This window comes from Bombina bombina, unplaced genomic scaffold (assembly GCF_027579735.1).
Source record: "Bombina bombina isolate aBomBom1 unplaced genomic scaffold, aBomBom1.pri scaffold_922, whole genome shotgun sequence".
In the NCBI taxonomy this organism is placed as follows: Eukaryota; Metazoa; Chordata; class Amphibia; order Anura; family Bombinatoridae; genus Bombina; species Bombina bombina.
Genome location: NW_026512480.1, coordinates 65,987 through 73,699, shown reverse-complemented (window position 1 = coordinate 73,699; position 7,713 = coordinate 65,987). Strand labels below are relative to the sequence as shown.

General features: G+C 36.1%; 1 long non-coding RNA gene across 1 annotated transcript; it reads right to left on the bottom strand.

Annotated features, from left to right (window-relative positions):
* Positions 1-6,528: 6,528 nt before the first annotated feature.
* LOC128644331 (uncharacterized) lies at positions 6,529-7,407 on the bottom strand. Its single transcript, XR_008399975.1, has 3 exons — positions 7,293-7,407; positions 6,625-6,759; positions 6,529-6,541 (listed from the first exon to the last, which is right to left on the bottom strand). It is a non-coding gene; the product is annotated as an uncharacterized LOC128644331 (long non-coding RNA).
* Positions 7,408-7,713: the final 306 nt, after the last annotated feature.

The window sequence follows — 7,713 nt, the reverse complement described above, 5'->3', positions numbered from 1 at the left end:
GCATATGCGGTTATTACGAAGCTGCCAGGCTCTCTCACATTTCGGCATGGGCTGACAAGGGTGAGCCACAGGGGTGGAAGTGCATAGAGGCCTTAGACCTCCCCGTGGGCTTGAGCTTAGCTGATTTACCTTGGATTCCTGACTACCGACTAGACACTTTGGGAATTAAGAATGTCATTGTCAGAGATACCCTAAAAGCTTGGCATACTCTTAGGAATCTACACGAAATTGCCCCGCATCCATCTCCTATACATTCTTTACCAGCCTTACTTGCAGCCCTGCCTGAAACCCACGTGCTATAGTGGGGTGAGTGGGACTTGAGACTGGTCTTGCACTTATACTGCTCGGGCACTCTCCTCACTCCAAACAACATAGGATCTATCATTCCAGACCCCCTCTATGGGCCACATTTGAATACTCTAGACTGTATGCTTTCTTGATATCTTGGGGATTCCCCAAAGTTCTTAATAGACCCCTGACTAACTGGGAAAAATTGTGGCAACTTGCTGTCAAGACTCCTAGACTTATATCATTCCACTATAATCTCTTACAGACGTCCACAAACAAAGACAGACCCTGGCAACTTAGGGTCTGGGAGGGAGACTTATCCAGACCAATCATGGACAAGGACCTACATACAGCTATGATGTTAACTAAGAAGACTGTACACTGTGCAAACACATTAGAGTCATACATGAAACTGTTCCTGAAATGGTACTACACCCCCTCCAGACTTTCACAGATGTTCCCTACAACATCCCCTCTATGCTGGAGAGAATGTGAACAAATAGGCTCAGATATACATATATGGTGGAACTGCCCAAAATTAAAACCGATTTGGAATCAGATATCTAACCTTTGCTCCACCCTTGGGCTGACTGTCCCGCTCACCCCTCAGATTGCTCTACTACATATGTTCCCACGAAATGTCTCAACTCCCTTATCTAAACTGATAGTATTTGTTCTCGCGGCCACAAAATTGGTGTTAGCGAGAGCATGGAAGCAATCCCAGCCCCCAGATATTACAGCTGTCACCGCCATAATGCAGATATATGCCAAAATGGAACAAAGCTTCTACTTTAACATGGATAAAGAAGACCTCTATTGGCAGATTTGGGAGCCCTGGTTTAACTATCAGGAAGACCGTAAGACAAACATGCAGACATGATGCGGTCCCTGGACGTCCCCAATAACGTAACTAAGCTTTAAAATTAGATGCTAATCTGCTACCTAGCTGAAGACCCCCGCCTACTCCTCCTTATCATTAAAATCTGACAAATATACCCTGCCCCTTCTTTCTCTATCCCCCCCTCTCCCCCCTCTTTCCCCTATAATATGCGACCTGTTACTACCTGCCCTACCTTTTACCCTTTTCTCATCTCACCTTTCTTGGAGCAGCCTCCCCCGCCTGGAGACACGCACTAAGGTTACTGGAAGAAGTATATTAACAGCTATCTATTGGCTGACTTCCTGCAGCCCCTATAAGATTTAGTTAATATTTATGACTGGTGTATTACACTAGTCTCTGCATTTAAGATTTATTGATAATTATTGCTCACTTTCTGTGACCTCCTAAATTGAGGAAACTGTATGTATGTATGATATAATGTCTTGATGGTCCATGTAGACGGTCTTATTATATCTATTGAGTGAACATTGTTTGATATATGATTGTAAAAGAAATTAATGAACCTATCGTTGTTATTAACATGTTTATTTTGCAATAAAAATTATATTGTAAAAAAAAAAAAAAAAAAATCTAAATTCCCAAGATAAAATAAATAGAAGCTACTGGAAAAATAATTCAATACTAATCGACCAACATAGAGTCATGTTGTTCCAAGACTTTTCTACAGAAACACTGGACAAGAGGAGGGAAATGTCACCATACTGGTCAAGATTGATTAAGGCAAATTTAAATGCAAGATTGATTCACCCAGCCAAAATTGTTCTGGAGAAGGATGGTGATTGTATAACTCTTAGCAGTAGCACTTAGGCACAGGAATACTGTGGCAAAATGCAAATACCTTTATTTTATTTTATAACTTTTATGTTTAGTTGTCTAATAGGGTGAATCAATGATTGTATACATCCATATAATGGCCCCACCTGACTCCCCCGGAAGGAGTTGAGCAGATAGGGGGAGTACATTTTATGTCTTTCTCTATATCACCAATCCCACCCTGTCTCCCCTCCCCTTCCCCCTTTTTTTTTCTTCTTTTTTTCTCCATCCCTATTTGAATAAATAATTGCAAAGCTAAGGTTAGTTTCCTGGAATGTGGGGGGTGTCACTTCTCCAATTAAGAGAAAGAAAATTGTGAAACAACCTGGGAAACAGAGACCAGATCTGGCCCTCATCCAGGAGACACATCCTAAATTTCAGGAAGCCCTTAAACTAAAAACCAAGTGGGTAGGTAAAGTGTTAGCTACATCATATGACAGAAGGACATGTGGGGTTACAATTCTATTCAATAAACAATTTTCCTACCAGATTTTATCACAAGAAAATGACCCGGACGGAAGATTCCAGATAGTAGAGTTAGTAGCACAGAATAGGCACTATGTTATTTGTAATGTGTATGGCCCAAATTCTACAGACAAGGGTTTAAAATTATTCCCATTTCTTGGGGAAAATTTAATAATGGCTGGCAATTTCAATATGGTTTTTACCCCAGAGTTAGATAAGTATAAGAAAATCCCAGCACACAGACTTGGAAAAGAATAGGCTCAATCCAAAAAATAGCAAATAAAACCAAAACTATTTATTCCATGATAGAAACAAATCAATTCCATAGGTGATCAGAATAATAGAGTTAACTTTCTCCATGCTGGGATTTTCTCTGACTGTGTGGCTGCATTGTTCGTTTTGGGGCCGTGGTAGGGCTCCCCTAGTCCTAGGCACTGGATCAAGGATTCTTTGTTCCCAGAGGGACTTCTGGTTTTTGGCACTAGGTACACAGCATGGAGAACGCTAGAGGGTAAGTGAAGCTGTGGGGGTTAAGGAGTAAAGCGCATACCACTACAGAAGATTGGATTCTAGATAGTTATAAAGCATGCCAATCTCAGAAGTGGACTATTGAAGCCAAGATATTACGTAATATTTGTCAGAAGTTGTCACTACAAGATATATGAAGTTACAATATCCAGATAGCCGGGAATTCACCTGCGAATCTAAGACCTATAAATCATTTTCTAGGATTGATTTAATTTTAGTCTCAAATAATATGCTAGGTCTGGACATGAAAGCAACTATAGGGGAAATAGCTATTTTAGACCACGCTGTCATCTCTTTAGAGGTAAACATTGGTAAGTCTAAGCAGGGACCATGTTTCCGTTTTCCACAATATTTGTTCACCAACATTAAATTTAAGAATTGGTTACAGCTAAAATGGCAAGAGTTTTATGGTTTTACCGACTCTTATGTAAATAAACCAGAAATACTGTGGGAGATGGTAAAATCTGTCCTAAGAGGGGAAATAAAAGCTCTCCTATGCAGTTGGAAGAAAAAGAGCAAACAAAGATGAACAACTATCTAATCAGGTAAGGAACAGATTTAGGAGCTATATCAATAATCCAACTCTGGCAATGTGGAGGAAATACACTGAGGCTAGATCAGCAAGAGACATATTGTTTAAACAAAAAACAGTGATTGAATCCTTTTCAATGGTCAATATGGGAAATCAGCAAAATTCTTAGCCAAAATATCCAGGGCCAGGGCACAGAAGAACTATATAGCTGCCTTTAAAAGTGGTAACATAGTAACATAGTTACTATTCTTAGCCAAAATATCCAGGGCCAGGGCACAGAAGAACTATATAGCTGCCTTTAAAAGTGGTGATAAGAGATATACCAATGTGTGTGACATCAGACGAGAATTTACTAAATATTTCCAAGAAGTTTACTCTGCAGGTGAGATCAATAAGGTAAACAAGTTGAGTTTCTGGCAAAAGATAAACCTAACGAAAATATCCGCACAGGATTTACAAAATTTAAATAAACCAATTAAAATTAACAAAATTTCAGATGCCATTAAAAATTCCAAATTAAACAAAGCTGCCGGCAATGATTATCTCCCTGCAGAATTTTATAAGCTTCTACATGATAAGCTGCTCCCTATATTATCCTCCCTTTTTAATGAATATTATGTTGAGAATAAAATGCAATCACCATACTTTACTGCATCCAAAATAACATTAATTCTAAAGAAAGACAAAGTTCCGGAATGTTTCTGATCTTACCGCCCAATGGGGGGTAGTTATCAAAGCGTCTTATATGAAGCATTCGCGACGTCAAGTACGCTCGCCACACTTCGACATACATCGCCGTCGCGGACCGTAATACGTTCGCCTTAGTTATCAAAAAAACAGTCCAAAATAGGCGCGTCAAGTACGGTGCGAAGAGCCGCGTACTTTTGTTAACTAAACAGTCATCGATGTCTCATCGATTCGAGCTTTTCCCAACTTTATTTAAATCTCCAGTACATTCAATGAACAGAGCACATAACATACCTTTGTCAGCAAATGATTAATATATCTCTAGATAGATAGATAGATAGATAGATAGATAGATAGATAGAGATATATTAAGATAGATATATACACACTGCAATTTGTTTTGCTAGCAATATTTTAAAATATAGCAAGTAGCAGACACAATTCATATCAAAATGTATATTTATTGGTCTGCAAAATTTAATCTATTGGACATATTTATCCTTATAGTTTCAAGTGTAACGTGTATGTATATATACAGAGTATATGTATTTAATAACTAATATCTAAACGGGATATGACAAAAATATTTACAACAGTGGGAGCTAGATGATCATTGAGACGTTTCTTTTCTCTATATATTAATTCATTGCGCAAAGTAAGATTCAACAATGTGCACTAAAGAGAGTCATACTTGGAGCCTAATTATGTAAAAACATTCATTTTGTATTTTCTATTTCAATTCCGGGTCAACATATTTTCTAATTGACATGTTTCTTTTGCAGCATCATATAGAGAGATATAGATAGATATAGATATCGATATATATCTATCATATATTGTTTGCTATCCCCTTCAGATATATAAATATAATTTACACCTGTGAGCTAGCTTATCTATGAGCCTTTTTTTTATTTTATTTTTTGTATTTTGATATCAATAAATTTTGTCAGGTTATTTCCCACACTGTGCACAAACTATGTAATCAGTAATATTTAGAGAGAGACACACTTGTAGCCTAATTCATTACAGGCATTTAATTTTTAATTAAAATTATATGTCAAGCATTGCATGTCACCTCCCCCCCCCCCTCGTGTCTACATATTTTCTACTTATTTTTCTTTTGCATCACATATATTTATAGATATCTATCTCTCTCGCTCTCTCTCTCTCTCTCTCTCTCTCTCTCTCTATATATATATATATATATATATATATATATATATATATATATAGATAGATAGATATGAGAGATGTCTCTCCCTCTCTCTGTTTTGAGATACATATATTAATATATAAATATATATATATATATATTTCTCTCTCTCTCTCTCTCTCTCTCTCCCTATATATATATATATAAAATTTAATACATCTCTCTGTATGTATGTACATATTTTTAAATGTCAATTTCCAATATACTAATAGATGTGTTTATGTATGTATATATATCTCTATATATATATATATGTATATATCTATATATGTACATACATACATAGCAAGAGATATTATGTAATAGATAAAAATAGATAAAAATATTACTCATAATACTACTCCAAAGTTAATATTCGAAGCATTAACAATAACATTTGATGTGTATTTTCACGTTACTCAGATAATCTATTTTACTTGAAATAGCAATGCATATGTGAAAGTAAATCATATAACGCTTCTAATTTTACAAATATCTGGCGGACCTTATACGACAGTGCGGATAAGGTCCGCAAGACCTTGCTGATTATTCTTTCTCTATTCAGCATTGCACCAGCAGCTCTTCTGTGCTCCTGCTGCAACACTGCACCCTGCAGACTTGAGGATAATTGACTACCAGCAGGGAGTGTCAATCAACCCGATGGTTCTGTTTCATTTCTAACGTTTGAGATTACTGTCCACCTCATAAGATCAGTTGGACGGGGTTATTGATCATCAGTCTTTATACTGCTGCTCCCTAACTTGGGTTTCTGTTGATTCCTAATTGCCAGAATCACATCTCCTTAATAAATGTGTGTCAATGCATCTATGTGCTTTCATTAATCAGCAGCTATTGATTTATAAATATTGTAGCATATTTATAGTTTTTTCTTGATTTTTGTCATGTCACTATAAATTAATCATTAAATGAATACAGTGAGACAATAATAACTATAAAATAAACACTTTTTATTCATATTTTTTTTTTTTTTTAAATCAAACAAATTTAAATGATTAAATCTCATTTAGGGCCTGCTGTATGTTTCGAACTGCCCTGGCAACAGCTCGTAGGGCCTCAGCCAGTTCATCTAAAACTGGCTGTAAAAATTGACCAGTTTGGGTCCCCTGATCTCGATCTAGAAAAAGAACAAAATAATGTATGTTAGATCAATTATTTATCAATATTGAATTTGTCAAACATTATATTCTTTAAACTTACATTCCACCATAGGCACCTCCTCCTCTTCCTCCCTAGGCACCTCTTCCTCGAAATCCACCTCCTCCTCTTCCGCCCTAGCCACCTCTACTGCTGGTGAAAGAGCTTGTGCCTCTTCTATTGGCGGTATTTGGTCTTCTGTAATAGATGAATCATAATAATGAATAAGTATTAGTAAGATCAATGTCATATTCCAAATTTTAAAAAAAATCCATTAAAAACAATTTTATAAGTCTGCAAAATGACTTTTTTGGTTTATAAATAAATACATCAAGTGTAAATGAGAAATTAAAAAACAATCCTTTCATCTTATATAAAGAGATTCTAAATGTTTTCAATCATGATAATTTAATGAATTGTTCTATTATATTTCTAAGAAAAGCATATCTAGATTTTCTCTGTAGTTGAAGATTTGTTAATCAGAGATGCCTTGATTACATGACACATCCATATGCAATCTGATTACTTCATCAAATGATATATATATATAATGAAGTAAATGGATTACCACTATACTGTCAACTCTAAAAAATAATCAAATCTTTATCTAGATTGTGAAAGTAAATATTTTGTTTTATTGTCCTTTCAACATGCTGCCTTTAATAACATGTAAAATAACCAAAATTTTAAAGTTAAATAATTCAAACACAATATGATAATATTCTAATTACCATGAGGAGCTGTTAGAAACCGCACAGGCAATGGCGGTGAGGAGCGGTTGCTCCGTGGCGTAGCCATAGACACTGGCCGAATATAGCGTGGTACCTGGGCACGCCTGCGATCTGTTAAAATATAAAGTTGTATGTACACATTAGATACAGGTTAAATATTATTGTTGAGTTATGTATCTTCAGCATCAATGCATGAGAGAGAAGATAGAGAGAAGGGAGAAGAGAGAGAGAAGAGAGAGAGAAGAGAGAGAAGAGAGAGAAGAGAGAGAGAAGAAGAGAGAGAAGAGAGAGAAGAAGAGAGAGAAGAAGAGAGAAGAAGAAGAGAGAAGAAGAGAGAAGAAGAAGAGAGAAGAATAGAGAAGAAGAAGAGAGAGAAGAGAGATTAGAGAGAGATATAGCTTTATATAGATATATAGCTCTA